General features: G+C 45.2%; 1 protein-coding gene across 2 annotated transcripts in view; it reads left to right on the top strand.

Annotated features, from left to right (window-relative positions):
* Positions 1 to 9887: 9887 nt before the first annotated feature.
* LOC144329375 (S-geranylgeranyl-glutathione receptor P2RY8) overlaps positions 9888 to 24040 on the top strand; it is a 72888-nt gene continuing 58735 nt past the window's right edge. Inside the window, exon 1 of one of the 2 annotated variants that reach the window (XM_077988169.1) lies at positions 9888 to 10464. The gene's annotated coding sequence lies outside the window, so the exon portion shown is untranslated. The remainder of the gene's footprint in view (positions 10465 to 24040) is intronic. The other variant, XM_077988171.1, reaches the window with a different exon arrangement.

Genomic DNA, 24040 nt, shown 5'->3' with positions numbered 1-24040 from the left:
CAAACTGGAGTGCAGTGCTGTGATCTCAGCTCACCGCAACCTCCACCTCCCGGGTTCACACCATTCTCCTGCCTCAGCCTCCCGAGTAGCTGGGACCACAGGCACCTGCCACCATGCCTGGCTAATTTTGTTTTCGTATTTTTATTTATTTATTTATTTATTTAGAGACAGAATTTCGCTCTTTTTGCCCAGGCTGGAGTGCCGTGGCGCGATCTCAGCTTACCGCAACCTCTGCCTCCCAGGTTCAAGCGATTCTCCTGCCTCAGCCTCTCGAGTAGTTGAGATGACAGACGTGCACCACCACGCCCGGCTAATTTTTGTACTTTTCGTAGAGATGAGGTTTCCCCGTGTTGGCCAGGCTGGTCTTGAACTCCCGACCTCAGGTGATCCGCCCGCCTCGGCCTCCCAAAGTGCTGGGATTGCAGGCGTGAGCCACCGCGCCCGGCCTGCTGGTTTTATAAGTGTCTGACGGTTCTCCCTCCACACGCTCTCTCTCTGCTGCCACCTTATGAAGAAGGTGCCTGCTTCCCGTTCGCCCTCCGCCATGACTGTAAGTTTGCTGAGGCCCTCCTCAGCCATGTGGACCTGTGAGTCAACGTGGCCTCTTTCCTTTATCAATTACCCAGTCTCAGGCCAATCTTTATAGCAGGGTGACCACGGACTAACACGGCAGGCTCAGAACAGAGACCCCCATCCCAGGAAAGAGATACGGAATGCCAGGCTGGGGTTCCGTGGGACCTTGGAATGGAATCTGTCGTGAGAAAGGAAATCATGCCATTAGAAGGAAACAGACTTTGAGATCCACCAGGCCTTTGGGCCAATGGCATAACCATTCCGAGTGATTTTTATTTTATTTTGTTTTTTTGAGACAGAGTCTCACTCTGTCATTCAGGCTGGAGTGCAGTTGTGTCATCTTGGTGCTCTCTGCAACCTCTGCCTCACAGGTTCAAGTGATTATTCTGCCTCAGCCTCCCAAGTAGCTGGGGTTACAGGTGCATGCCACCGCACCTGGCTAATTTTTGTATTTTTAGTAGAGATGGGGTTTCATCATGCTGGTCAGGCAGGTCTCAAACTCCTGATCTCAGGTGATCTACCCATCTCGGCCTCCCAAAGTGCTGGGATTACAGGCATGAGCCACTGTGCCTGGCCTTTTTTTGTTTTTGTTTTTTGTTTTGGTTTTTTTGAGACAGAGTCGTGCTCTTGTTGCCTAGGCTGGAGTGCAATGGCATGATCTTGGCTCACTGCAACCTCCACCTCCCAGGTTCAAGCAATTCTCTCACCTCAGCTTCTCAAGCAGCTGGGGTTACGGGCGCCCGCCCCAGTGCCTGGCTAATTTTTTGTGTTTTTTTTTTTTTTGAGACAGAGTCTCGCTCTGTCGCCCAGGCTGGAGTGCAGTGGCCGGATCTCAGCTCACTGCAAGCTCCGCCTCCCTGGTTCCCACCATTCTCCTGCCTCAGCCTCCCGAGTAGCTGGGACTACAGGCGCCTGCCACCTCGCCCGGCTAGTTTTTTGTATTTTTTTAATAGAGACGGGATTTCACCGGGTTAGCCAGGATGGTCTTGATCTCCTGACCTCGTGATCCGCCCGCCTCGGCCTCCCAAAGTGCTGGGATTACAGGGTTGAGCCACCGCGCCCGGCCAATTTTTTGTATTTTTAGTAGAGATGGGGTTTCACCATGTTGGTCAGGCTGGTCTCGAACTCCTGACCTTAAGTGATCCCCCACCTCCCCTCGGCCTCCGAAAGTGCTGGGATTACAGGCACGAGCCACCATGCCCGGCCCCGAATGTCCTTGTAACACGAGCGTTTTTTGATGACAAAAAGTCCGTGCATCCAGCTGGCACATCAGAGCCCGGTAACTGTCAGCGACCGATACCACCTCACTCAGACCAGGAACGGCTCCGAAGCATCATACCCCCAAAATACACTTGGCCTCTCATCCCGCAAGCAGCCACCAGCCTTTCGCTACAATAGGCTTGGCCCTCAATCCTGCAAGGTTAAGAGGATGATGGTGCACACGGAAGGGTAAGAATTCATCTCCTAAGACAACGATCCCAGAGGCTCGGTGAGACCTGCGTCCCCCAAACACCCCCAGGGTGACCTGCAGCGTGGCGCCCGACAGGCCACACACAGTCACATCCATCTCCTCTGCTGCCCCTGGTTCACAGGAAACCAGCTCAGCCCACGATGTCCATCCTTCACTTGTCTCCGAGGGATGGCTCTGAGGCAGGTCCCACACGATCCCTCAAAGGTCTCAGCATGATGGACCCTTGGGTGGTTCTTTGGACCCCATTCATGCTGTGTTCTCTTCTTTCTCTTTCCTTTGTATTCCCCGTCTCCATCCATGCCCAGAATCTTTTTTTGTTTTGCTTTTTTGAGATGGAGTTTCACTCTTGTTGCCCAGGCTGGGGTGCAATGGCGTGATCTGGGTTCACTGCAACCTCCGCCTCCCGGGTTCAAGGGATCCTCCTGCCTCAGCCTCCCGAATAGCTGGGATGACAGGCACGTGACACCACATTTGGTTAATTTTTGTATTTTTAGTAGAGACGGAGTTTCACCATGTTTGTCAGGCTGATCTCGAACTCCTGAGCTCGTGATCCACCTGCCTCGACCTCCCAAAGTGCTGGGATGACATGTGTGAGCCACCACACCCAGCATTTTTTTTTTCTTTTCTTTTCCTGAGTCTAAGTTTCACTCTGTCGCCCAGGCTGGAGTGCAGTGGCACGATCTCGGCTCACTGCAACCTCCGCCTCCTGGGTTCAAATCATTCTCCTGCCTCAGCCTCCCGAGTAGCTGGGATGACAGGTGCTCACCACCACACAGGACTAACTGTTGTATTTTTAGTAGAGACAGGGTTTCGCCATGTTGGTCAGGCTGGTCTCAAACTCCTGACCTCAAGTGATCCACCCACGTCGGCCTCCCAAAGTGCTGGGATGACAAGCATGAGCCACCGCTCCCGGCCGACACCCAGGATTTTGCTCAGGGTGTGTTGCAGGAAGAGTTGAGACTACAGCCCTCCACATCCTAACCTTCCTCGTATCTTCAAAGACCCTATTAGCAAATAAGCTTCCTTTCTCACCTTCAGAGCACGAACCTGCAATTATTTTAAAGGGCGTATGGAAAGCAGCATTGAATATCCTCCCCATCCCTAAACCAACGGCTGCAGATGGAATCACGTCTCCACACCCGGCCTGCACGGATGTGCTTGGATTTCAGGACTGGCATTCTATTTCTGGGACGGTCTAGGCCTCCCAGGCCTGGGTGAACAGCCCCCGAAAACTTCACGGTGTGCTCAGCCCCGAAACGTTGCGTATGCAGCAGAGAAGCTGATACAATGGCTCGGACCCCACCGCAGCTCCAGGCCGCCTTGTCCATCGGTCCCTTGCGTGGGCACCTTGTGAGGGCAGCTGCCAACAGCCTGGTTTCCCAGGGCAGACGTGGGGACCTGGCCGGGGCTGCTATTTCTGTCCCTCTCTTCCTCCAGGGCCCGTCAGTTTTCCGTTCCACTCTCAACATCAGGCCCTCAGCTCTCCCGGGACATGAACGCATCCTGTTCCTGGCTTCCTTCAGAGAAACAGCCCCAAATGACCTCACGGCGGTCACTAAACCCACCGGGGTTCAGCCGGCGTCCTCAGATCAAGCTCAGATCGGCTCAGACACCTTCAAACGCCATGTCAGAGAAATGAGCACATTCTTCCCTGCAACCTGCAACCCGGACTCACAAAACATGATGCATGGTCCCCACGAGATGCAGATATGAGCCTGAGCTATCGACATCGGTCTGTAGCACCCGGCCTGAGGGTCTGTAGCTGCCCCACAGAGAGGTCAAGCAGGTGGACAGCTACGCACAGCCGTCGTCCCAGAAACTAAGAGGGAATTCCTCCTGCCTACTGGGTTTTCAGCTCTGACATTGGTCTCCCTAGGCCTTCAGCCTGGAACTCACACCCTCAGCTGTCCTGGGTCTCAGGCCTTCAGCCTGGAGCTCCCACCCTCAGCTGTCCTGGGTCTCAGGCCTTCAGCCTGGAGCTCCCACCCTCCGCTGTCCTGGGTCTCAGGCCTTCAGCCTGGAGCTCACACCCTCCGCTGTCCTGGGTCTCAGGCCTTCAGCCTGGAGCTCACACCCTCCGCTGTCCTGGGTCTCAGGCCTTCAGCCTGGAGCTCACACCCTCCGCTGTCCTGGGTCTCAGGCCTTCAGCCTGGAGCTCACACCCTCCGCTGTCCTGGGTCTCAGGCCTTCAGCCTGGAGCTCACACCCTCCGCTGTCCTGGGTCTCAGGCCTTCAGCCTGGAGCTCACACCCTCCGCTGTCCTGGGTCTCAGGCCTTCAGCCTGGAGCTCACACCCTCCGCTGTCCTGGGTCTCAGGCCTTCAGCCTGGAGCTCACACCCTCCGCTGTCCTGGGTCTCAGGCCTTCAGCCTGGAGCTCACACCCTCCGCTGTCCTGGGTCTCAGGCCTTCAGCCTGGAGCTCACACCCTCCGCTGTCCTGGGTCTCAGGCCTTCAGCCTGGAGCTCACACCCTCCGCTGTCCTGGGTCTCAGGCCTTCAGCCTGGAGCTCACACCCTCCGCTGTCCTGGGTCTCAGGCCTTCAGCCTGGAGCTCACACCCTCCGCTGTCCTGGGTCTCAGGCCTTCAGCCTGGAGCTCACACCCTCCGCTGTCCTGGGTCTCAGGCCTTCAGCCTGGAGCTCCCACCCTCCGCTGTCCTGGGTCTCAGGCCTTCAGCCTGGAGCTCCCACCCTCCGCTGTCCTGGGTCTCAGGCCTTCAGCCTGGAGCTCCCACCCTCCGCTGTCCTGGGTCTCAGGCCTTCAGCCTGGAGCTCCCACCCTCCGCTGTCCTGGGTCTCAGGCCTTCAGCCTGGAGCTCCCACCCTCCGCTGTCCTGGGTCTCAGGCCTTCAGCCTGGAGCTCCCACCCTCAGCTGTCCTGGGTCTCAGGCCTTCAGAGTCAGACGGGAGCTCATACTCTTGGCTCTTCTGGGTAGAAATTCAGACTCAGACTGGAATTCACACCCTTGGCTCTTCCAGGTCTCCAGCTTTTCACACAGCAGATTGCGGGACACCTCAATCTCCGTAATATTATGAGTTTATTTCCTCCAAGAAGTCTCATATATTATAGAGTTGTTAAAATACATATGTGTGTATTGATAAATATGTAAATATGTATAGAATATATAAATATTTATAAATTATATAAACGAAATATATTTGCCTATGTCCTCATCTACCTAAAGATATAGACAATAAAACACATATATTTATATATATAAACCTTGCACGCCCAGATAAAAATGGATCTCTTATGTATATATAAAAATATATTCTATTGGTGCTTTTCTCTGGAGAACACTAACTCATGTAACGATATATCTGTTTTTGGGGCGGTAAACAATTTTATTTTTTAAAATTTTATGCCGCAAAATTATATCATGCACATTCACAAATAAGAAACTTGTCTTTAGGACATTAACCATTGGAAGTTTTCACCCGACTCACATACTTTTTCCTTTTAAGTTGCTATTGGGTTAACTGATATTTAGCATTTACTCTGAAGTTTGGTAAAACGTGTCATCAATCTGTTACAAGAGAATTCACATCTTTTGCTAAGTGTTCTCTGGGCTTGCACGTACTCTTGACCAAACAAAACACCCCCTGGCTCCATACTCTAAACTATCTTTGTAGCCTACGTTATAAGATGGGGAAAGTCAAGAGAAATCTTTGTTTTGAGACGGAGTCTCACTCTGTCGCCCAGGTTGGAGTGCAGTGGTGCAATCTCGGCTCACTGCAAGCTCCGCCTCCCGGGTTCCCGCCATTCTCCTGCCTCAGCCTCCTGAGTAGCTGGGACAACAGGCACCTGCCACCACGCCCAGCTAATTTTTGCACTTTTAGTAGAGACTGCAACCTCTGCTCCCAGGGTTCAAGCGATTCTCCTGCCTCAGCCTCCCGAGTAGCTGAGATTACAGGTGTCCGTGACCACACCTGGCTCATCTGTGTATTTTTAGTAGAGACAGGATTTCACCATGTCGGCCAGGCTGGTCTCGAACTCCTGACTTTGGGAAATCTGCGCACGTGGGCCACCCAAAGTCCTGGGATTACAGACATGAGCCACCACTCCCGGCCTTTATTTTATTTTAGATTCTGGGGATGCATACGCAGGTTTGTTACAAGATATATTGTGTGAGGCTGAGATTTTGGGTATGAATAGCTATCTATGACTTAGTTACTGAGCTTAGCACCCAAAAGGTAGTTTTTCAGACGTTTTTCTCCCTCCCTCCCCTTTCTAGGAGTCTCCAATACCTGTTGTTCTCACCTTTTTTTTTTTTCTGAGATGGAGTTTTCACTCTTGTCGCCTAGGCTGGAGTGCAGTGGCGCGATCCTGGCTCACTGCAAGCTCCGCCTCCCGGGGTTACGCCATTCTCCTGCCTTGGCCTCCCGAATAGCTGGGATTACAGGTGCCCGCCACCATGCCCGGCTAATTTTTGTATTTTTAGTAGAGGCGGGGTTTTGCCATGTTGGCCAGGCTGGTTTCGAACTCCTGACCTCAAGTGATCCTCCCACCTCAGCCTCCCAAAGTGCTGGGATGACAGGCCTGCGCCACTACACCTGGCGACCTTTTTGTATTTTAGTAGAGATGAGATTTCACTGTAGATTTCCTTTCTTCTCTCTGACTCGAACCTGAAATTAATGAAAAATGCCACCGAAAAATAAAATGTTAAAATGGGCATCCCATGTGTTGGCAAAACACACCTGCTCCTGAAAAATAATAACAGGGAACCGGGTGCGGTGGCTCACGTCTGTAATCCCAGCACTTTGGGAGGCCGAGGCGGGCGGATCACAAGGTCAGGAGATCGAGACCAGCCTGGCCAACATGATGAAACCCCGTCTCTACTAAAAATACAAAAAATTAGCCAGACGTGGTGGCGGGCATGTGTAATCCCAGCTACTCAGGAGGCTGAGGCAGGAGAATGGCTTCAACCTGGGAGGCGGAGGTTGCAGAGAGCCGAGATCGCGCCACTGCACTCCAGCCTGGACGACAAGAGTGAAACTCTGTCTCAAAAAAAAGACAATTAAAAAAAGCCAACCAATGATAAAATGTTAAGATGAGCATCCCATGTATTGCCCGAATACACCTGCTCCTGAAAACAAACAAACAAACAAACAAACAAACAAAAAAAACAAAAAACAGGGAACTAGGTGCAGTGGCTCACGCCTGTAATCCTAGTACTTTGGGAGACCAAGGCAGACGGATCACGAGGTCAGGAGATCGAGACCAGCCTGGCCAACATAACGAAACCCCATCTATACTAAAAATACAAAAAGTTAGCCGGGTGTGGTGGTGTGCGTGTGTAATCCCAGCTACTTGGGAGGCTGAGGCAGGAGAATTGCTTGAACCCGGAAGGCGGAGGTTACAGTGAGCTGAGATGGCACCACTGCACCCCAGCCTGGGCGACAGAGCAAGACTGTGCCTCAGGAAAAAAAAAAAATAATAATAATAATAATATTCTATCTATTCAATTACAGTTGTCTTTACGTTTTTTCATTACTTTTAGCCTTTTATCAACATATTGTTTTCGAGATCACATCTTAATTTTCTTGTTGTTGAGACAGAGTCTCGCTCTGTTGCCCAGGCTGGAGTGCAGGGGCGCGATCTCAGCTCACTGCAACCTCCGCCCCCCGGGTTCACGCCATTCTCCTGCCTCAGCCTGCTGAGTAGCTGGGACTACAGGCGCCGCCACCTCGCCCGGCTAAGTTTTTTGTATTTTGTAGAGATGGGGTTTCACCATGTCTGTGCCCGGCTACTTTTTGTATTTTGTAGAGATGGGGTTTCACCATGTTGGCCAGGCTGGTCTCGAACTCCTGACCTCAGGTGATCTGCCCGCCTCGGCCTCCCAAAGTCCTGGGTTTATAGGCGTGAGCCACCGTGCCCGGCCTTTGTTTTATTTTAGATTCCGGGGGTACATGTGCAGGTTTCTTACAAAGGCATATTGTGTGATGCTGAGACTTTGGGTATGAATGATCTCATGACCTAGCTACTTAGCTTAGCACCCAGTACGTAGTTTTTCAGCCCTTCATCTCCCTCCCTCCCCTGTCTAGGAGTCTGTAATGCCTCTTGTTCCCATCTTTTCTCTTTTCTTTCTTTCTTTCTTTCTTTCTTTCTTTCTTTCTTTCTTTCTTTCTTTCTTTCTTTCTTTCTTTCTTTCCTTCTTTCCTTCCTTCCTTCCTTCCTTCCTTCCTTCCTTTCTTCCTTTCTTTCTTTCTTTCTTTCTTTCTTTCTCTTTCTTTCTTTTCTTTCTTTCTTTCTTTCTTTCTTTCTTTCTTTCTTTCTTTCTTTCTTTCTTTCTTTCCTTCTTTCCTTCCTTCCTTCCTTCCTTCCTTCCTTTCTTCCTTTCTTTCTTTCTTTCTTTCTTTCTTTCTTTCTTTCTTTCTTTCTTTCTTTCTTTCTTTCTCTTTCTTTCTTTTCTTTCTTTCTTTCTTTCTTTCTTTCTTTCTTTCTTTCTTTCTTTCTTTCTTTCTTTCTTTCTTTCTTTCTTTCTTTCTTTCTTTCTTTCTTTCTTTCTTTTCTTTCTTTCTTGATAGAGTTTTCGCTCTTGTCGCCCAGGCTGGAGTGCAGTGGCGCAATCTCGGCTCACTGCAACCTCCGCCTCCCGGGTTCAAGCGATTCTCCTGCCTCAGCCCCCCGAGTAGCAGGAATTACAGGCATCCACCACCACGCCCAGCTAGTTTTTGTACTTTTAGTAGAGACTGCAACCTCTGCTTCCCGGGTTCAAGCGATTCCACTGCCTCAGCCTCCCAAGTAGCTGAAATTACAGGTGTCTGTGACCACGCCCGGCTAATTTTTGTATTTTTAGTAGAGACGGGGTTTCAGTATGTTGGCCAGGCTGGTCTCGAACTCCTGACCTCAGGTGATCCAGCCACCTAGGCCTCCCGCACTGCTGGGATGACAGGCATGAACCACCACACCTGGTCTGTTGTTCTCTTCTTTATGTCCATGAGGACCCCATGTTTACCTCCTGCTTATAAGTGAGAACAGGCGGCATTTGGCTTTGTGTCTCTGTATTAATTCGCTTTGGAGAATGGCCTCCGGCTGGATCCAAGTTTCTGCAAAGGACATCGTTTCATTCTTTTTCATGGCTTTGTACTATTCTGTGGTGTCTATGCACTCCGTTTTATTATTCTTATTATTTTTATTTATTTATTTATTTGTTTGTTTTTGAGACAGAGTTTCGCTCTCGTCGCCCGGGCTGGAGCGCGGTGGTGCCATCTCGGCTCACTGCAACCTCCACCTCCCGGGTTCACACGATTCTCCTGCCTCAGCCTCCCCAGTAGCTGGGATTACAGGCGTCCACCACCATGCCCAGCTAATTTTTGTATTTTTAGTAGGGGACGGGATTTCGCTATGTTGTCCAGGCTGGTCTCGAACTCCTGACCTCAAGTGATCCACCTCCCTTGGCCCCCCAAAGTGCTGGGATTACAGGCATGAGCCCCCACCCCCAGGCTGGCTTGAGGGTTTGTACCCTGTCTTTTCCCTGAGCCGTGGTTCAATATTCACTCATTCTTTCGGGGTGACAGATCCTTCCGTCTCAACCTCCTCCTCGCACGAATGACAACAGCCCACCATCGCTCATCACAAGCAAGGATGCCGGAACTCGGGAACCTGGTCCTCAGTCGTGAAACCTGCCAATCCTCAGGGGATGTTGAGGGTATGAACCTCTCCCGTCCGTGACCCAGTGTCAGAGCCGGAATGATCAGTGCCCAAGGTCTGTTGGCTTGTCACAGTCTGGCCGTGTACCAAAGACGTCGCAATTCGCACAGCTTTAGAATCTAAAAGGAAACGTGTTCTGGGTTTTTTTTTTTTTTTTTTTGCGGGGGGGGTTTGGTTTTGTTTTAATTTCAGAAGAAACAGGAATCTGTTCTGGGGAATGCCACGGCACTTTGCCGCTGGTGACAACGTCGAGGAAAATCATTCTCCCTCTTTTCCTCTCTAGAAAATTCTCAGGGTTTTCTTCGAGTGGGGCCCCCTGGGAGCCAGTGATAGGGAGGTGGGCGGTTAACGGTGCCGCCCAGAGACCGAGCGATGAGCTCAGCCCTGCACACCAGGGTTCAGACAGTTACACAGGAAATTTCACAACAGGCTTCCTTTCCACCTAAGCCTGAGTCGTAACCGTAGTTGTCCGCTCGGAGGTGGAGTTTGCAGAATTTGCATTTGGAGATGATCGTGCCAGCCGGCGGGCCACCCAGCGGGGAGGCCACCCTTGCAATGTTTGCTGGAGAGATGGAACTGGAAGGGCAGCTGTCTGCCACCAGCAAGCACTTTCTTAAGCACACTGGGTGGCCAGGGCTTGCAAGCTGGTGGCTGACCCTCTGAGTCCTGGGCTCTGAGGCACACGGCCGTCGACTTACGCGTTGGATTCCGTTACCTGGAGAACCTCTGAACTCTCACCTGCTCCTTCTGCCACTGCTTCTGCACGGGTGAGCTGCCGGGCTGGCCGTTTCTTCTTGTTCTGTGTTGTCAAGGGAGACGAGAGGGTCACTGGGAGGGTCTGTGTGGGGTGAGAACATGGGGGAAGACAGTGCAAACCCCATGAAGTATATTGTTCTCACGCTAGAGGAGACCAGGTGTGCAAATCTGCAAATTCCCTGCGAAGGAGACTTTGCAGAACCGCTTATCGGGGAAATGCTCACATTTTCCAGGGATGCAAACCACCTTTCCTTTAAAAACTCATTCCATGAACTTTGGGAGGCCGAGGCGGGCGGATCACGAAGTCAGGAGATCGAGACCATCCTGGCTAACAAGGTGAAATCCCATCTCTACTAAAAAAATACATTTAAAAAATTAGCCAGGTGCAGTGGTGGGCGCCTGTAGTCCCAGCTACTCGGGAGGCTGAGGCAGGAGAATGGCATGAACCCGGGAGGCGGAGCTTGCAGTGAGCCGAGATCGCACCACCGCACTCCAGCCTGGGCCACAGAGCGAGACTCCGTCTCAAAAAAATACATAAATAAATACACAAAAAAACTCATTCCGTGAAATGCAACTCTGTTGAGGTTAACCTGAGAGAGGGTAAGCAGCTGGGGCTGCCGCTCGTAACTCATTTATGCCGGAGTTTGCAGTTTCTTGAATGTTTGCAATCTGACCTTGGCAATGACCTTGAGCTGTGGGCTATAAATAACTCCCGAATGCTTAGCGTTCCCATAATGGAACAGTAGGCATCAAGTCAATGGGTCTGAAAGCCCTGTGGGTGCCTGGATGAGCGTGGTGGCCCCTCGCCACCCCCTCGGTGCCAGGGAGACCCCAGACCCGGGTCTCACCACCCCCTCAGTCCTCGTTTGCACAGGTCCACTTAGAAACCCTGATTCCTTGGGCTTTTTCAGATCCGTCACTAAAAAGCTGGGAAAAGCCAAGTTCCCACGCGCAGACCTGGTCGAGGGAGATCTGGGAATTCCCAGCCACACACACAAGTGCTGCTGCTGTGGCACCGTATGTCACGTTTCTATGAAGAGGAACCGTGGTCACGCGGCTCTGTTCCCAAAAAGAAAAGGGTTTTTTTTGGGGTGTGTGTGTGTGTGTGTGGTTGTTTTTCCCATGTTGTTATGTTTCCGTAAGGTGAATGCGCACGCGGAAACGCGAGGCCCCTGAGTAAAAAGCACCAAGGAGCTGAAACCCCTGACGAAGCAGGTGCATCTGACCACGCCGTCCAATCTCTCCTTCCTGCTCTGTTTCTCCTTGCATAGCCCACTTGACTTTGGCAAGCAGCACCAGATAGTAGCATGTGTGTGTGTGTATATATAAAATATATATAATATATAATATATAAAATACAGAAATATATTATTATATATAAATATATGATATATGATATATAATATATAAATATAAATGTATATAATATATAAATATATATTATAAATATATAATATATAAATATATATTATAAATATATAATATATAAATATATATTATAAATATATAATATATAAATATATATTATATATAAATATATAACATATAATATATAAATATATAGCATATAAATATATAAGATATATAATATATAATATATTATATATGATATATAAATATCTTATATATGGCCAGGCGTGGTGGCTCAAGCCTGTAATCCCAGCACTTTGGGAGGCCGAGACGGGCGGATCACAAGGTCAGGAGATCGAGACCAGCCTGGCTAATACGGTGAAACCCCGTCTCTACTAAAAAATACAAAAAACTAGCCGGGTGAGGTGGCGGGCGCCTGTAGTCCCAGCTACTCGGGAGGCTGAGGCAGGAGAATGGCGTGAACCCGGGAGGCGGAGCTTGCAGTGAGCTGAGATGCGGCCACTGCACTCCAGCCTGGGCGACAGAGCGACACTCCGTCTCAAAAAAAAAAAATCTTATATATAAATATATAAGATATATAAATATATCATATATAAATATCTTATATATAAATATATAAGATATATAAATATATCATATATAAATATCTTATATATAAATATATCGTATATAAATATCTTATATATAAATATATAAGATATATAAATATATCATATATAAATATATCATATATAAATATATAAGATATATAAATATATCATATATAAATATATATAATATAATATATATAATTTATAATATATAAATATATATAACATATATAAATATATATTATATATAACATAATATATTAAAAATATATAATATATATTATATATATATTTTTTTTATGGCGGTGACACACGCCTGTAATCCCAGCACTTTGGGAGGCCAAGGTGGACGGATCACTTGAGGTCAGGGGTTCGAGACCAGCCTGGCCGACATAGTAAAACCCCGTCTCTACTAAAACTATAAAAATTAGGCGGGTGCGGTGGTGCCCACCTGTCCTCCCAGCTACTCGGGACGCTGAGGCAGCAGAATCACCTGAACCTGGGAGACGGAGGTTGCGGGGAGCCCAAGATCCAAGATCGCGCCACTGCGCTCCAGCCTGGGTGACAGAGTGAGACTCTGTCTCCAAAAAAAAAAAAAAAAAAGGAAATTATCCCACGTTGCAAAAACAGTACTTTCACTTGGGCACTGTCACACAGATGCCAGTGTCCTGCGTGCACCAGGACGCTGCCCCTTTTCCAAATATGGGCGTCCCCCACCCCCAGGGGGACAATGAGGTCAGAGGCTGAGAGAGGGATGCATGGGACTCATCGGACAGTAGGCAACCCTGTCTTTGTAAAAGCAAGTGCGTTTCAGATGCCTTCTGCCAGGTCCCCACCTGGCTGCGCCACTAACATGGACCAAGCTTGGGGTGGGTGGGAGAGATGAGGTCCCCTGGGAGAACCACAGAGACCCTCCCTCCCTCCAGTGCTACCCACACTGCATTTCTGGGTTTGCCACTTAAGGTTCTGGGGGAGAAGTGATGGCTTAGGGTTGATAACAGCAGAGTAGCTATTGCCAGTGGTGAATATGGACAGGTCTGGACTTGGAGAGGCCCCTGGCCTGGGCAGATGGCCCCCTCTTGTCTGAGTCTCTCTCCTGCTGCCCTGTCCTCCAGCCCTGCCTCTCCATCAGCACCTCCTCGTTGGCTGGGCCTGGGCAGGGTCCCCAACCTCCCTCCCACAGCCCCTCTTCTGTCCCTGGAGGCACTGAGGTGGGCGGAGCAGGGTCCAGGGATCCCAGTGTCCACCTGGCTCCCTGCTCTACCTCTCTCGGGCTAGGAGTTTCTGCACGGCCCCTGGGAGACACACGACCCCCTGCAGAAGGTACAGAAAGAGGGTGGGCGGGATGGGTGCCCCCAAGATTACCCCCAAGGACTGCACTGAGCTCAGGGAACTCCAGGGACGGTTCTGCAGCTCACACTGTCGCTCCCCAGGGACGCAGGATCTGTGTTCATTTAGGACAAAGCAACAGATATATCTGTGTGTGTGTGTGTGTGTATATTATATATAATTATGTAATATATAAATAATATATAAATAAATATATAGTATATGTAAATATATAATATATAAATAATAAATAATATGTAAATATACAATATATTTAAATAATAAATATATACATATATAATATAAAAATAACAAATAACATATAAATATATAATATGAAAATAATAAATAATATATAAATATATAATATGAAAATAATAAATATATAAATATATAATATGAAAATAATAAATAATATATAACCTATTTAAATAATAAATATATGAATATATAATATGTAAATAATAAATAATATATAAATATATAATCTATTTAAATAATAAATATATAACTATATAATATGAAAATAATAAATAATATATAAATATATAATCTAATTAAATAATAAATACATAAATATATAATATATAAATAATATATAAATATGTAATATATAAATAATATAAAAATATAAAATATATGCATAATAAATCATATATAATCTATTTAAATAATAAATATATAAATATATAATATATAAATATATGATATATAAATAAAAATATATAAATATATGTTTAAATAATAAATAGATATACCATATAAATACAAATAATATATAAATATATAATATATTTAAATTATAAATATAAAAATATGTAATATTTAAATAATATATAATATATTTAAATAATAAATACATAAATATATATCATATAAATAAGAATAATATGTAATATATTAAATAATAAATATATAAATATATAACATATAAATAAAACATAATATATAATATATTTAAATAATAAATATATAAATATATAACATATACATATATATTATTTATGGCTCCAACAATCTCTTTTATTGCCTCAAGAAAGCAGTCTTCAGAAAATTTTTTCAGAAGTCGATATGTGTTTTTGTTGGTTAGTTTTACACTTTTTACTTCTATAGGTTTTGGGGAAACAGGTGCTATTTGGTTACACGAGTACGTTCTTTAGTGGTGATGTGTGAGATTTTGGAGTATCCATCACCTGAGCGGTATACACTGAACCCAATTTGTGGCCTTTTATCCCTCATCCTCTTCCCACTCTTTGCCCTGGAGTTCCCAAAGTCCATTGTGTCATTCTTTTTTTTTCTTTGTTTTCTTTTTTTTTTTGAGGTGGAGTTTCACTCTGTTGCCCAGGCTGGAGTGCAATGGCACAATCTCGGCTCACTGCAAGCTCCTCCTCCCAGATTCAAGCGATTCTCCTGCCTCAGCCTCCTCCTGAGTAGCTGGGATTACAAGCATGTGCCACCTTGACCAGATAATTTTTGTATTTTTAGTAGAGATGGGGTTTTACCATGTTGGCCAGGCTGGTCTCGAACTCCTGACCTTGTGATCTGCCCGCCTTGGCCTCCCAAAGTGCTGGGATGACAGGTGTGAGCCACCGCGCCCAGCCATTGTGTCATTCTTTTATGCCTTTGCATCCTCATAGCTTAGCTCTCACTTATGAGTGAGAACATACGATGTTTGGTTTTCCATTCCTGAGTTACTTCACTTAGAATAATGGTCTCCAATCTCATCCAGGTGGCTGCAAATGCCGTTCTGTTTCATGACTGAGTAGTATTCCATCATATATATGTGTGTATATATGCACACACGTCTATATATATACACATATGTGCGTATATGTATATACACATATGTGCGTATATGTATATACGCATGCACGCATATATGATGTATATATGCATGTACACATATATGGTGTATATACGCATGTACACACATATATGATGTATACACGCATGTACACACATGTATGATGTACACACGCATGTACACACATATACGATGCATACATGTATGTATACACATATGTATACACATACACACATATACACACACATATATGATGTATATATGTATGTATACATATATGTATATGTACACATATATACACATACACCCATATGTGTGCATATATACATGCATACACATATGTGTATATGTACATGTGTATGTATACATATGTACACGTTTGTGTGTGTATATGTATATGTGTATATATACACATGTACACATGTATGTCTGTGTGTATATATACATATATGTGTATGTGCATGTGTGTATATACACATATATGCCTGTATACATGTGTATATATACACACATATGTATTACTTACACATATATGTACATATGCATATGTTTGTATATCTATATACATATATGTATGCATATGGCACACATCTATATGACTATATATGTGTGTTTGTGTCAGTGCCGGCATTTGTATATATAAATATAGCACAGCTTCTTTATGCACTTGTTGATCCATGGGCGTTTGGGCTGGCTCCACATTTTTGCAGTTGCTAATTGTGCTGCTATAACCATGCGTGTGCAAGTATCTTTTTCGTATGATGAGTACTTTCCTCTGGGTCGATAGCCAATAGTGGGACTGCTGGATCACATGGTAGTGCTACATGTAGCTGTTTAAGGAATCTCCACACTGTCTTCCATACTGGCTGTACTAGTTTACATTCCCACCAGCAGTGTAGACGTGTTCCCTGTTCACCACATCCACGCCAACATCTGTAATTTTTTTATGTTTTGATTAGGGCCATTCTTGCAGGAGTGGGGTGGTATCGCACTGTGGTTTTGATTTGCATTTCCCTGATCATTCCTGATGTTGAGCGTTTTCTCATGCCCCTGAGCCGGGCTGGGACCTCGAAGGCTGCATTGACGCTTTTGGGCAGATTGCTCTGCTCCAGGGAAAAGGTGGTGGTGCCCTGAGCAGAGGGACATTGTGGAAGCAGAATGTGTGATTTTCTGGCCAAGGAGGGCTCCATGGGAGGGAGGAATCCCAGGAGACTCTCTATGGCTGGGAAGGGAGTGGCACAGACAGAAGCAGGTGGCAGGTGCCAGGTTGTGTTGGTTTCAGATGATGAGTTGGCAGAGTGACAATACACTGTCCAGGCTCCCCAGGAGTTCATGAGCTGGGGGTGGGCTGAGCATGTGGACCCCTCGGGCTGGATGCCGTCAGGCTGTGAGGGGAGCCTGGACATTGTTTATGGGAGACTCTGTGAGCAGGGGGATCCCTGAGGGAGAGAGCGTGCAGGAAGACGGGGACCAGGACAGTTCTTGGGGTGGAACCAATTGTGAGACACAAAAGACACAGGCTGTCTGCTGGGGCACTAGTGACATTTGAGGGGGGGATTCCCTGTGGTGGGGCCATCCTGGGGACTGTAGGGTGTTGAGCAGTGTCCGTGGGCTCCAGCCACAAGGTGCCATGAGCACCCACAGTTGTAACTATTAGAAATGTCTCCAGATATTACTCAATATCTCCAGGTAGCAAAATCACCTGCTTATCTAACACTGTCTTAAAGATAGATGAGAGACAAATTAGATAGATAGATGATAGATGATAGCTAGAGAGATGATAGATAGATAGGTAGATAGATGACAGAGAGAATTGAAAATAGATACATACATAAATTAGATAGCTAGATAGATACATACATACATTCATACATACATAAATTAGATAGATACATACAAGGACAGATAGATAGGTACATACATACATAGATGGATGCATAGATTAGATAGATGATAGATTAGAGAGATATGTAGATAGATGAGAGATACATAGGATGGATAGATTCATACATACATACATACGTACCTACATGCAGATAGATAACGGTGATGATAGAGAGATAGATTGATAATAGAGATAGATAAAATACAATAGATACATACATACATAAATTAGATACATACTTACAAAATAGATTAGATAGATACATGCATACATGGATAAATAGATTAGATAGATACATAGATAGATGCATAGATTAGATAGATGATAGATTAGACAGATACATAGATAGATGAGAGATAGATAGGATAGACAGATACACAGATACATGCATGCATAAATATAGATAGATAGAGAGATAGATAGATAATGGTGATAATAGATATATAAATAGATAGATAATAGAAATAGATAGATAGATAATGGTGATAATAGATAGATTGATTGACAGATAGATAGATAGATAGATAGATAGATAGATAGATAGATAGAGGTGATAATAGATAGATAGATAGATCGATAGATAGATCGATAATAGAAATAGATGATAGATAGATAGATGATAGATAGATAGATAGATAGATAGATAGATAGATAGATAATAGATGATAGATACATAGATGGATGGATGGATAGATAGATTGATAATAGAAATAGATAGATGATAGATAGATAGATAATAGAAATTGATGATAGATAGATAGATAGATAATGGTGATAATAGATATATAAATAGATAATAGATAGATAATGGTGATAATAGATTGATTGACAGATAGATAGATAGATAGATAGATAGATAGATAGATAGAGGTGATAATAGATAGATAGCTAGATCGATAGATAGATCGATAATAGAAATAGATGATAGATAGATAGATGATAGATAGATAGATAGATAATAGATGATAGATACATAGATGGATGGATGGATGGATAGATAGATTGATAATAGAAATAGATAGATGATAGATAGATAGATAATAGAAATTGATGATAGATGGATAGATATATAGATAGATAATAGAAATAGAAAGATGACAGATAGATGACAGATAGATAATAGAAATAGCTGACAGATAGATAGATCAATAATAGAAATAGATAGATGACAGATAGATAGATCGATAATAGAAATAGATAGATGACAGATAGATAGATAGATAGATAGATAGATAGATAGATAGATAGATAGATACTTAGGTAGATACATGGATACACAGATGGATGACAGACAGAGAGAGAGAGAGATTCTCTATACTAAAAGCAGGGTCTTTCCACGTCAACACTGTAGACATTTGGGGCCAGGTGATTCTCTGTGGTGGGGCTGTCCTGTGCACTGTAAGGTATTGAGAAGCATCCCTGGCTCCACCCAGCAGATGCCAGCACCACCCCCACAGTTGCGACAACCAGAACTGTCCTCAGACATTACCCAGTGTCCCGTGACGAGAAAAATCACCCCTAGCTGAAACCACTGTCAAACGGTAGACATAAATGATAGAGATGAGAGATAAATGCTAGAAAGGTATAGATAGATGATAGATAGAGAAGATTAATACATAGGTGTAGGTGCCAGATAGAGAGAGAGCTATGATATGTAGATAAATTGATAAATGATAGATAGGATAGATAGGTATAGACAGATAGATAGACACTAACAGGGACTCTCTCATTCTCAGGCAGGATATCTCAGCCTCAGCACTGCTGACATGTAGGGCTGGAGGATTCTGTGTGTTGAGCCTATCCTCTGCACTATAGGGCATTGAGCATCGTCCCGGGTTCCACCCACCATGCGCCAGACACACCCCCTCCAGTTGTGACACCCCAAACTGCCCAAGGTATAGACAAGCATCCCCACTGGAACAGAATCTCCCGCAATTCTGAACCACAGCATGGGAGGCCGGCAAGATAAGACAAGATGATCCTTCCAGAGATCTGGAAGGAGAAGCAAGACCATGTCCCATCCCCCAGGTCTCAGAGAGAGAATGGGCTGGGTCAAGGGACTGTGGATCACTTCCCTCCATTTCTCCATCTCCTGATGTGCTGTATGCATGCTCTTGTTTCTATAATAAAGTAAGTAGAATTCAAGAGACTCTGTCATTACAAGCCGCAGATGTGTAGATTAAGCAGACATCCCCTGTGCAGATCAGGTCTCAGGGGAAATGGCGGGTTTATTCTCCACCTTTCCAAGACCAAGGGCCCCTCTGTGTGTAAGGTTATTCTCGTCAAACTTGCTTATCTGCCCGAGGACTAAATGCTGGCTTCCACATGTGACATTTTTACTTGCAAAACTGGACCAATGGGAAGCGTCATTCATACTGTCCCATGCAACAAAAGGAACTGAAAAGGTGCAGGAATGAGGAGACTCAAATCCACACTCATTCAAAGAGACTGAAATCCACACTCATGCAAAGAGACTCAAGTCCACACTCATGCAAAGAAACTCAAGTCCGCACTCATTCAGAGACTGAAATCCACACTCATTCAAAGAGACTCAAGTCCACACTTAGGCAAAGAAACTCAAATCCACACTCAGAGACTGAAACCCACACGCTTTCAAAGAGACTGAAATCCACACTCATGCAAAGAAACTCAAGTCCACACTCATTCAAAGAGACTCAAAATCACATGCATTCAAAGAGACTCAAATCCACACTCATTCAAAGAGACTCAAGTCTACACTCATTCAAAGAGACTCAAGTCTACACTCATTCAAAGAAACTCAAGTCCACACTCACTCAAAGAGACTCAAACTCACATGCATTCAAAGAGACTCAAGTCCACACTCATTAACAGAGACTCAAACCCACATGCTTTCAAAGAGACTCAAGTCTACACTCATTCAGAGACTCAAACCCACACACTTTCAAAGCAACTCAAGTCCACACTGATTCAAAGACACTCAAACTCACACGCATTCAAAGACACTCAAATCCACACTCAATCCACAGACCAGAGCCAGCCTCTTGGAAGCACTTGCTCCTCTGGGCTTCCCCGGGATGTTTAAAGTGGTTTTGAAGATGTCCTATGAGGATGAATGCAAGACTTTGAGTTCACACGGTGCTGATGGGCAGCTCCTGGTACTCAGAGCTGTGATGACCTCCTCAAGGGGCAGTTGTGCAACAGTAGCTCTCCAGGAAAACAGATGGACTCTCCAGGAAACCACTCTCAGCAAGGAGCCCTGTTATGTGCACACCTGCATGAGCCTCTCAGCCAGTGGTTGAAATGGGCATGTTGCAGACAGCCTCCCGGTGAGATGCAAGAAACGAAACCTGAAGCTCAGTGAAGCTGGAGGCTTCCCAGGCACCAGCTGGTCAGCGAAGGGGCTGTTGTCCATCTACAGTGTCCACATGTCCATCACAAGCTCTTGGCACCAACACAGGCAACTTCTAGCACACTCAGTCTCTTACCCTAGGGTTGGAGGAATTCTGTCTCCAGGTATTTATTTATCACTCATCTGTTCTGGGGCTGGAGGAGAATGAGACTACCCCTGCACTCAGGACAGGGACAGACCAGCAGGTGGCCACATGTGGAATAGAAACAGGAGATACTCCTTCAGTCTCAGCCACAGGGAATGAATGAGCAGGGTCCTTGTAGGGACTGTGACTTTGTAGATGAGAGACCAGAAGAGATTACCATGGCCTCAGTACTGTTTGTTGGATGGTTGAATGGATGGTTGCATAAATAGATGGGTGAATGAATGAGTGAATGAATGAGTGAATGAGTGGATTAGTACACTAGTGAGTGGATGGATGGATATGGAGACAGGTGAATGAACGAGTGGATGAATGGATGGAGGGATGGATGGATGGATGGATGGATAGATGAGTAAATGGATAAGGAATGAATGAGTGGATGAATGAATGAATGAAGGGATGATTGGATGGATGAATGAGTACATGAAAGAATAAATGGATGGATGGATGGTTGGATGAATGAATGGATGGATGAATGGATGGGTAGGTGGATAAGAAATGAATGAATGAATGAGTAGATAAACGAATTAGTGAATGAATGGATGCATTAATAAATGAATGGGTGAATGAATAGTGGATGGATGGATAAGTGGATAGATAAATGGATGGATGGATGGAGGAGTGGGACAGGAATGAATGAATGAATAAATAGATAAATGAGTGAATAAATGGATGTATGAATAAATGAATAGGCAAATGAATAGTGGGTACAGGGATAAGTGGATGGATAAATGGATAGATGGATGGATGAACAGATGGATGGATGAGTGGATGGATAAGGAATGAATGAGTGGCTGAATGAATCGATGAATAAGTGAATGAGTGGATGCATGAATAAATGAATGGGTGAATGAATAGTAGATGGGTGGCTAAGTGGATGGATAAATGGATGGATGGATGTGAATGTATAAGGAATACATGAAGGAATAAATAGATAAATAAATGAGTGAATGAATAGATGCATGAATAAATGAATGGGTGAATGAATAGTGGATGCATGGATAAATGGATGGATGAATGGAAGGATGAATGGATGAGTGGATGGATAAGGAATAAATGAATTAATTAATGAATGGATAAATGAATGAATGGATGAATGAATGAATAGGCGGATGAATAGTGGATGTATGGATAAGTGGATGGATGAATGGATGGATGGATGAACAGATAGATGGATGAGTGGATGGATAAGGAATGAATGAGTGGCTGAATGAATCGATGAATAAATGAGTGAGTGAATGAATGGATGCATGAATAAATGAATGGGTGAATGAATAATAGATGTACAAATAAGTGGATGAATAAATGGATGAATGGATGGATGGAGAGATGAGTGGATGGATAAGGAATAAATGAATGAATAAATAGATAAATGAGTGAATGAATGGATGCATGAATAAATGAATGGGCAAATGAATAGTGGGTACATGGATAAGTGGATGGATAAATGGATGGAAGGATGGATGAATGGATGGGTGGATGAGTGAATGGATGGATGAGTGGACGGATAAGGAATACATGAATGAATGAATAGATAAATGAACGAGTGAATCAATGGATGCATAAATAAATGAATGGGCGAATGAATAGTGGATGGATGGATAAGCGGATGGATAAATGGATGGATGGATGAATAGATGGATGGATGAACAGATGGATGGGTGAGTGGATGGATAAGGAATGACTGAGTGGATGAATGAATCGATGGATAAATGAATGAGTGAATGATATGCATGAATAGATACATGGATAAATGATTTCATGGGTGGATGGATGGATGAATGGATGAGTAGATGGATGCATGACTGAGTCAACTGGTGAATAAACGGAAGGTTTCCAGTCAACGGCCCCAAATTAATGCATACTCCTTCTGAGGCTTTGGGGAGAATCTTTCCTGCTTCTCTCCAGCTTCTGATCCTCTGCCATCCTTGACGTCCCTGGACTTGGGAATGTCTCCCTCCAATCTCTGCCTCCGTCTTCACCCAGCAATCTTCCCTCGGTGCGTGCCTCAGTCTCAATCTCTTCTCAGAAAGACCCCAGTCCTACAGGATTAAGACCTCATCCAAATGCAGTATGACGTCATCCTAACTTACATTTTAATCCCATCTGCAAAGATCCTATTTCCAAATAAGGTCCTATATTCACAGGTACCTATGTTGAGGTCTTCAATGGGTCTTTGGAAGGGGTGCAATCCAACTCAAAACACTCCCCAAACAAATTCTTCACAAAACACTGAGCTCCTTGGCCTAATCAGAGGAGGAGAGAGGATCTTTTGCACCAATAGGGATTTGGGGGGTCCCCACTCAAACCCTCCATACTGTTGTGGAGCACAACTCCCTCCAAGGCTACAGACCCTGGCTACAGGACTGTGAGAGGGTGAAGCTGCCCCATCCTGAGACCACCTTCTTGAGCACCTGAACGGGACACAGACCCTCACTGTAGACAGGTCAATGAATGAGTGGATGGATGGGTGGGTGGGTGGATGGATGGATTAGTGGATGGATGGAGGGATAGATGGATGGATAGATGGATGGATGGATGGATGGATGGATGGATGGATGGATGGATGAGTGGATGGATGGATGGATGGATAGATGAGTGGATGGATGGATGGATAGATGGATGGATGGATGGATGGATGGATGGATAGATGAGTGGATAGATGGATGGATGGATGGATGGATGGATGGATGGATGGATGGATGAGTGGATGGACGGATGGATGGATAGATGAGTGGATGGATGGATGGATAGATGGATGGATGGATGGATGGATAGATGAGTGGATAGATGGATGGATGGATGGATGGATAGATGGATGGATGGATGGATGGATGGATGAGTGGATGCATGGATGGATGGATGGATGGATGGATGGATGGATGGATGGATAGATGGATGGATGGATGGATAGATGGATGGATGGATGGATGGATGGATAGATGAGTGGATAGATGGATGGATGGATGGATGGATGGATGGATGGATGGATAGATGGATGGATGGATGGATGGATGGATAGATGAGTGGATAGATAGATGGATGGATAGATGAGTGGATGGATGGATAGATGAG

The sequence above is a fragment of the Macaca mulatta genome, chromosome X, assembly GCF_049350105.2.
Source record: "Macaca mulatta isolate MMU2019108-1 chromosome X, T2T-MMU8v2.0, whole genome shotgun sequence".
NCBI lineage: Eukaryota > Metazoa > Chordata > Mammalia > Primates > Cercopithecidae > Macaca > Macaca mulatta.
The sequence above is the reverse complement of the archived record's forward strand: the minus strand, read 5'-3'. Positions and strand labels throughout refer to the sequence as shown.